At 43.8% G+C, this 8,169-nt stretch overlaps 1 long non-coding RNA gene across 1 annotated transcript; it reads left to right on the top strand.

The window, feature by feature from the left end:
• The first annotated feature begins 7,064 nt into the window (after window positions 1-7,064).
• Window positions 7,065-7,592, top strand: LOC109527738 (uncharacterized). Its single transcript, XR_002170577.1, has 2 exons — window positions 7,065-7,102; window positions 7,455-7,592. It is a non-coding gene; the product is annotated as an uncharacterized LOC109527738 (long non-coding RNA).
• The last annotated feature ends 577 nt before the right edge of the window (window positions 7,593-8,169 follow it).

The raw sequence follows: 8,169 nt of genomic DNA, 5'->3' as shown, positions 1-8,169 counted from the left end.
CCCCCCCCCACACACACACACACACACACACACAAACTGACTGATAGGCAAACAGACAGACAGATCCTTATACAAAAGATTTGCCAACCCTAACCCTAATTTAAAGCCTTACCCTTGTTTGAAACCTTACTTTGAAACCCTAATCTGAAAGTCTAACCACGTCTTGAAATCATTATTTTAAAACCCAATTTGCTTGACAAGCCAACAGGCTTCAACCCTACTTTGAAGCCGTAACCTTTGTCCTTTTCACATGCTAATATCATGCTACATCCCGCTAACTTCTGGCTAACTACATTGAAACATTATGCTAACTTCAAGCTATTTTCTGGCTGGCAAATGCCAGGAATCCGTCAGGTTGAAAACCCCACTATGAAACCTAACTTCACAGCAACATCATGCTAACGTCATGCCAACTGCATACTAAATCCTGCTATCGTCCAGCAAACTACATTCTAATGTTATGATAACGTCAAGCTGCTGCTAGCTAATGAAAGTAATCTGTCACTGCTAATGTAATTGATCTTTGCCTGATGTAAATAATTTATTTAGAGCAACCTAAAATATTTAACGTCATTACAACTAACTTCTTTAGGCGAACTAAACTTTTTTTTCCAAATGCGACCAAATAAGAAAGATTAAGTTGGCTTTATTACCGAACGCAAATGTTCTTGAAGGTTTTGATGTCTTGCACGCATACGATTTTTGAATGTTGGAACAAAGTCATGTTTTAATTTTTTTTCTTTTTAAGACGTGTGATGTTTAAAGATGTTAATTGGGTGCACTTCTCGTCAAGCTAACTTGCTGCAAATTTCAGCAAATGATCACTTCCTGCCATTGGGGCTGAGGATAGTTGTCGATGCCCTCAGGGACATTGGCCGTTTGGCTTCACAATAATCCGGCCTGAGTCACCATTGGGCCGAGAGGTCCTTCCAAGTGGCGCCATTACATAACACGCTACAATTGCAGCCACTCATCTGGCCTCCTGCGACCAGTCCCGAGTGGCAGAGCCACAACAAGAGGCACCATTCAGCTGGGACCTTGTGATCGACTGCCGGAGATCATATCTTGATCAAAAGAGCGCCCTCGAGGCTTTGTGCCGCCACATTGTTGTTGGGATTTGAAATTCGCAAGAAAAGCATTCATCGAGGACCCGGAGAAAGGTCGCCCAGTGACAAATTTGTACATTTCCTGTTTTTTGGGATTAGTTGGTTTTCCTGCTGCTCACGTTCCAACATGTTCATGGAGTGTGTGAATGTACAGGCAGATGTTTACGGTAAATCTGCCAGCTTGATGCTAACACATAATGCAAAACACTATAAAGGTCTATGGGAAATTATCATAGATGTGAGCAGAGAGGTGACGGGTCCCCGCAGAGTGACAAGCTGGCAACACATGAAGGTGAGAGCAGCCGGGTCGCTGCTCTCCCGTTGTCTGTCTGCTGAGACAGATTCCGTTGACAGCTTGCGTGTGTGCGTGAGTGGGGGGGGGGGGGGGGGGGGGGGGGGGGGCGCCCCGCCGCGCACGTCCGTACACGCGGACTCCCGTGCTGAGAGCGTGGAGCGACACGTTTGCAAACATATGTGGAGCGAGCAACCGCCCGCCCGCTACGCTTCCTCTCCCGACCAAAACGATAACCAATGCCATCGATGTGGCGCGAGGCCCAAACGCTTGCGAAAGAATTTGGACTGGCTGTGTTTGGGTTTTTTTTTTTTGGGCAAGCCTCCCCCGTGCTTCCTTCAAAATGTGATGACGTTCATTTGAATGATTTTCATGTTGACAATATGATAATGCGATTTTTTTTCCCCACGACATATTTTCCTCGAAAGGATCACAAGAAAGTTAGTACTTTTGATGCTGTAGTTTTTTAAAATCTCACTGCTAGCAATATTGGTGCATAATAAGTTCAAGGTGCAACGATAAATCGACAGCTATTCTTTTATAACATGACATCGCAAGACATAAAAGCATGACATGCCACAGATGACATGTGCCACAGATGACATTACAGTGTGACATATCATGACATCAAAGCGCGATGTAGCATGACACAGGTCATGTAACCCGTCTTTTACGGGAAACTATGCCAATCACGATTGTTTGGCTGACAAACATCTGACACAATTACAGTCGCTATACACACGCATGACATACCGTGTTTTCCCCGAAAGTACAACGCCCAAAATTCCTGCTGGGCAAAGCGTCTTAGCCACGGCCGCTATCTTGACTGCGCGTTTCATCTCATTTTGTGTTGTCGTGTCACGTCATGTTCTGGATTTTGCTCCCTGGTTAGCCAGAAGCTCCTGATGACAATAAGGTGCGCTGCAACTTTATGCAAGCATCTCATTACCATTCATGCACTTGCCAGCGAGACCTCTGCCAAGGCCGAAGCGCCCTCGTTTGGATGTTCGTCAAGCATTTGCTGCTAACAAGCAAAGGTGAAGACGTCGCGGTGTGCATGCCCCACCAGCAGTTCGCGCTGTGCTTGTTCCTGACACCGGCGTAGCATGGCGGCTAACACATTTGCTGCTGTCAAGCTTTCTCACCTCGCTGTCTTTTTGGCTAACTGTCTTTTCCTCTGCGATTTTTTTGACTCTGTGTCTTTTTTTGGGGTCATTTTATCCATGTGTCTTTTTGTTTCCGTGTCTTTTTGCCTCTGTATTATTTCCACTCGGCATGTTGCGGCTCTGAGTCGTCTTGATTATCCGTCTTTTTGAAAAGAAATCCTGTAGAGCAGAGTTGAATAAAAAGACAACTGTGCAGTTAGCATTCGCCGCAAGGATTGTATAGTTTGTGTTTTTTTTTTTGCCTGCCTTGAATGCTAACCTTTGAGTTGATTAGCATTTCAATCAAGGCAGTTTGCACTTTAAAGGTCACATCAAATATTAGCGAGCGCACCGCTAACACGTTATCAGCAAACAAAGGGAGAGTTTGTCGACGATGGCCGTCACTCCAAGAGACAGACGTGCTGTTGTCATAGCGACCGAGTAGCCAGAGACCAAATCTTCATCTGATAATGAGGGCAAAAAAAAAGGTTAATAAATGTTATCGGATGTTTTTTTTCCCCCCCCTTGTTGTTGTTGTTGACGTATTTGATCCAGTTGCCCTTTTTTGTGTTAACCGGTGATGAGCTTCTCATTGTGCGTGCTTGCATCGAGACAGAGGGAGCTCCAAAAAAAGCCTGCGAGTATCCTGCTGGTTACGTAACAGTTCACATTCCAGGTAGGATTCCAGGCTAGCTCCAAACTGAGCGACAAAAACAAAAAGGACAGAAGACAAAGAGAAAATACGCAATGATGAAAAACAGACGGATAAATTACGAGAGAAGTGAAAAAAGGAATGAGAGGAAAAAGGCCCCAAAAAGTGTGCCGAAACGTCACTTCATGTCAATTGTGCTTGAAGCCTGACTTAGGAAAATAAAATACCGATACTGAGCTGAAAACATCATTTCTAACCCTGAACCTTGTCAGCCTAAAAGCCGAACTCTGTCTTAAAATCCTACCGCTGTAATGGAAACCCCAAGTGAGACTTGAAACCCTACTTTAAAACCCTAATCCTGATTTTCAACCCCAACTGTGACAGGAGACCTCGATTTGAAAACCGAATACACGAGCACTGACTCGAAAGCCTCCTGCGAAACGATAACTCTGACTTGACGTGTCCGTGTGTGTGTAAAATGTGTGCGTCACCTAAATATTGATGTTGTGCAACTTTGTAATATAATGTGCGTGTGTATTTGTGCGTGTGGTGGATGTGTTTTCTATATGTAGTGTTGTGCGTGTACTCTGATGGGTATGCGTAGAGTATGTGGTGTGTGTATCGTGTGCATGAGAGTTCCATCTAGTTTTCTTGGAACTGGCATTCATTTTGTGTCTTGTGTGCGTGCGTGTGCGGGGCGCGGCGGCTGGCAGCTCGCTGGAGTGTTAGTGGACTTGCTGAATAATACAAAGCAAACAGTGACCTACTTTCGAGGTAGGGAACAAACCTCTCGCAAAACCCGGAGGAGGATTTTTCACTCCCGGCCGGAACCGGAGCGCGCGGAGCGGACTGCGTCAAGTGGGAAGCCGAGCGGGCCTGTCGCTGGCTCCGTTGCACAATTTGGAGCCGACCGCAAATGTGCTTAAACAGGCAAACGCCGGAATAGTGCGGAGAGACCCTGGACTGTCCCGAGGCCTCCCAAGCAGGAAAGCTGCTGTCGTGAGCCGGCCGGCCGGCATGCCGGACCTGGCGACGTTAATGTCAAAAGACCCAAATCAAAACCAACCCATAAAAGGTGGACTGACAATCACTCCATTCCTCAATTTGAGGTTCGCCCCCTTTGTGATCACAAATGAGCTAGAGTTGAGTCCGGTTGATCTTAGGACAGACTGGGGTGGGGACTGGGGTAGGGGTAGGCCCTGGACTGGCTGCCTGCCAGGTAATCACAGGTCAGTACAGCCAAACAAGAACATATAGGCCGATTTTACATTCTTGAACTGAGGTCAACATTTCGATCTGGGGGAATTGTTTTGGTTCGAGAAGCAAATCACACGCCAGTCAGTGTCACGGTTCAGACACACCAGGGTGAGACAACTGGCGGCCCTTAATCACACTCTTGAGTGGCTCCTTGATGAATGGGGAAAATAATCAGATGTACAGTGTCCCAATACTTTTGTCCACATTCTACATATCGCGCATGTCGCACTACTTTTGTATATCCACCACATTTTACCGGTCCCCTCATACTTTTGAGCAGACTACACACTTTCACTTCCTGTAGGCGGGTTGCCATGGAAGCAGAGCAGCTTCTCCGTTAGCAAGCTTCAAGCGGGAAGACGATTGTTTGGAAAAAAAACAAAAAAAAAAAACGAGTAGGACAGGAGTGGGACGTTTGAGCAATTGTTGCTGCCTGACGTCATCCAATTATCTGAGTGCGTGAAACCGTAATATTAGAAACATATCTTTAAAAAGCCCACTTTTTAATCTTGTGTGACTTTTCGTTGTCAAATAAAAACTTTTTTTTTCAATTGACTGTCATCAGCCGGTATACGGAATGAAGTGTCCAGTAGCCTTGCATCACCAAACTCGTTTTGCTGCCTTGTGACTAGCGGTCAACAATCAAAACAGAAAACCCTCAATTGGATTTGTCTCCTAAAATAGCTCTTCAGTGTGGCCGGCGTAGTCTTTTGCATCTTCCAATTCTGTCGGTGTGTTCGGTCGCTGTGAGTTATTTGTGTCAAGCGACGACTCGAAACAGGCGGAGGATTACCACAAATAGTTTGGCCCGCTTATGGTCCGAGACTGTTTGCCACCTTCGTGTCCAGGAAAAAGCAAGACTACAACTTGGCTCAACGTACCTTTCGACAAATGACATTCTTTGAAGCGAAGACACTGATCATGGTCATGATTTCTCACGATCATTAAGAAAATGATAAATATCAAGAACAGATCGCTGTCAATTGTTCACATTTTGAAAATGATAGTCCGCGGAAACGACAATGCCCTATGACTGGCGAACTATGTTGCTTTTTTTTTTAGAACAGGCCCTTGGGGGCTTTACTCATTGGTTCACGGGGAGGACCCTTTTGTGAATGAATTTTTTTTGTCCACTGAGCGCGGTTTCCATGGAGACGCCACCGACGAAAGCATATTTGCATCCTGCCGTAGAGGGATGCAAACGATGCAAAAGAGCGGTCCTTACACGGCGACCGTGTGAGCTGTCGTCAGGCCGCATTGCTGCGCGCCACTTCCTGAACACACATTAAGTAGTGGCCAGAGTACACAAAGGACATCGACTCCATTCTGAGAACTTGAGTGGACTAACGGCATTTTGAAATTAACCTTCAAATTGTTTCCCACAATGCATCTTGAAAAGTAGCGCACAAAGAGCACGATTGGAAATCGGCGGCGATGTCACGTGATTTTCAGGGGATAAAAATTTATAATTGAAGGCAATTGATGAGGTGGTCCTTTTTTGGGTGAACGATTACCAGTGTTTGGAATCATTCAAGCAAGCAGTACAAAAGGATTTTGAGCGTTGGCATCCGCGTTTTGTTCAACAGACTTTGGCGCCCTCTTGTGGCCAAATGAGGACGGGACGGAGCCCATCCGGTTACGTAACGGGGACGAACGTTCATCCGCCTTTTCACGACACGGGTTAAAGGAAATTAAGACCATTAAAAATTATCCATAATCTGTGATTTAAACAGTTATAAAAAAATCAGTAGTTTCCTTATGTTGAACACAAATGTAATTTACAGAATAAAAATGTAACAAGACATTTTCTTCATAAAAATATGTAGTATGTAAATGTAATTACTTTTGAACGTTCCTTAGTCAATTTAAAAACGTTTTTGCGTTTGTAAAGTATTTCAGATGTATAAAATATGCGTGAAAATGTCACATTTTATTTTTTTGGGCGACATACTCCTAAAATGTAATAATTTTTTTCATGTTTAATTTCTCCCATCAAGTCCAGTTGGTTTAGATGTGAAAAAAGGACAAAGAAGTGATGACAAAGACTTTAAATTAATTTATTAAAAAAAAAAAAAAAGAAAGCATTTTCTCCACTGAGCCTGAACAAGCATTTTTCTTCCTTTATGGCGTTTACAATCAGAAACCCGCAGGTGGGGGGCTGACTCAAATTCTGATGCAAACGTTGGGGGTTCCTTTGTGTTTTTTTTTCTTCCAGCCAGAGGGAGACAAAGCATGAAAAAAAAAGGAGATGACAAGGTAATCAAAACAAACAAGAAAAAAAAAAGAGGACAAACAATGAATCAAGTGCGGGTGTATGGTTTTTCTTTTCTTTTTCTCTCTCTCTCTCTCATGCAGGATTGGTCTTTCTTCAAGTCTTCCAGTGTGGCCATGGTGTCACAAAATTCCAGACAGGAAGCTTCCGAAAAGCCATTTTGCTACTTGTTCCATCTACACGTCCATGTACTAGTAGGCTCTTAGTACAACTTGGAAATGGTGAACTGTTGAGTACTAACATTTGATGTCACAAGTAGCACTAGTAGCACACAGTTAATAGTGCACATTTTTGCTTTACCGATAACATGAAGTTGTCCTACTAGTGAGGAAAAAGTGCCTACTAGTACAAGTAGATTTCCTTGCAATCCAGTGTAAGGTAGTACCAGTAGACCAAAAGTGGCACTAATAGTAGGGGCCGGGGGGACGATGACATGATTAAGTCGTTCTACATGTGCACCCTGCATTGGTCTTCTGCTATGAAGGACAAAGAGTGTACTAATAAATTGATCTTATATCAAGAACATGGAAGCCGTTTAATCTTTCTAGATCTCTATCAGTTTGATGGAGAGATGCACTAGTAATGTAAAATTGTTTGTTAGTACAGTGGTGGGGGGAAAGTATTTTGTACGTTTTGTTACACATGATTTAAATGTGGTAAAGCGATGTAATTTTCCCATTTTCCTCCACAATAAACAAATGTGTTAATTTAACACATTTTAATCGGTAAGGTAGTACCAGTAGACCAAAAGTGGCACTAATAGTAGGGGCCGGGGGGACGATGACATGATTAAGTCGTTCTACATGTGCACCCTGCATTGGTCTTCTGCTATGAAGGACAAAGAGTGTACTAATAAATTGATCTTATATCAAGAATATGGAAGCCGTTTAATCTTTCTAGATCTCTATCAGTTTGATGGAGAGATGCACTAGTAATGTAAAATTGTTTTGTTAGTACAGTGGTGGGGGGAAAGTATTTTGTACGTTTTGTTACACATGATTTAAATGTGGTAAAGCGATGTAATTTTCCCATTTTCCTCCACAATAAACAAATGTGTTAATTTAACACATTTTAATCGAGTGCAACCAAAAATTAAGTCACAATTTTTCGATTAGTGCATCCTAGTTCGACTAGTGTGCCGAATTCTCTTCCTAGTGCAGAGTGTACTAGTACGTGGACCTGATGGAGCTCAAGAACATGGGATAAATGGTCAAAAAGGCTTGCCACGGGGGTTTAGGTCTGGTTTCCCGGTCTTTCAACAAGCTCGTTGCCTTCATTTTCAGAAGTGAAAACAAAGAAACAAAGAAAAAAAAAGTCCTCCGTTCCACACGGCGGCGCTGTTGCGGGATAGGAAGTTGCGAGTTGAGCGGCTAGCTGCCAAGTGTGGAGGAATCCGTTTTTGTAAGATGGCCGCCACCCAGCCGGCCTGGATGAAAAAGTTCAAG

This window comes from Hippocampus comes, unplaced genomic scaffold (genome assembly GCF_001891065.2).
Source record: "Hippocampus comes isolate QL1 unplaced genomic scaffold, H_comes_QL1_v1.1 scaffold326, whole genome shotgun sequence".
Taxonomy (NCBI): Eukaryota; Metazoa; Chordata; class Actinopteri; order Syngnathiformes; family Syngnathidae; genus Hippocampus; species Hippocampus comes.
This window is presented reverse-complemented; position numbering and strand designations above follow the sequence as displayed.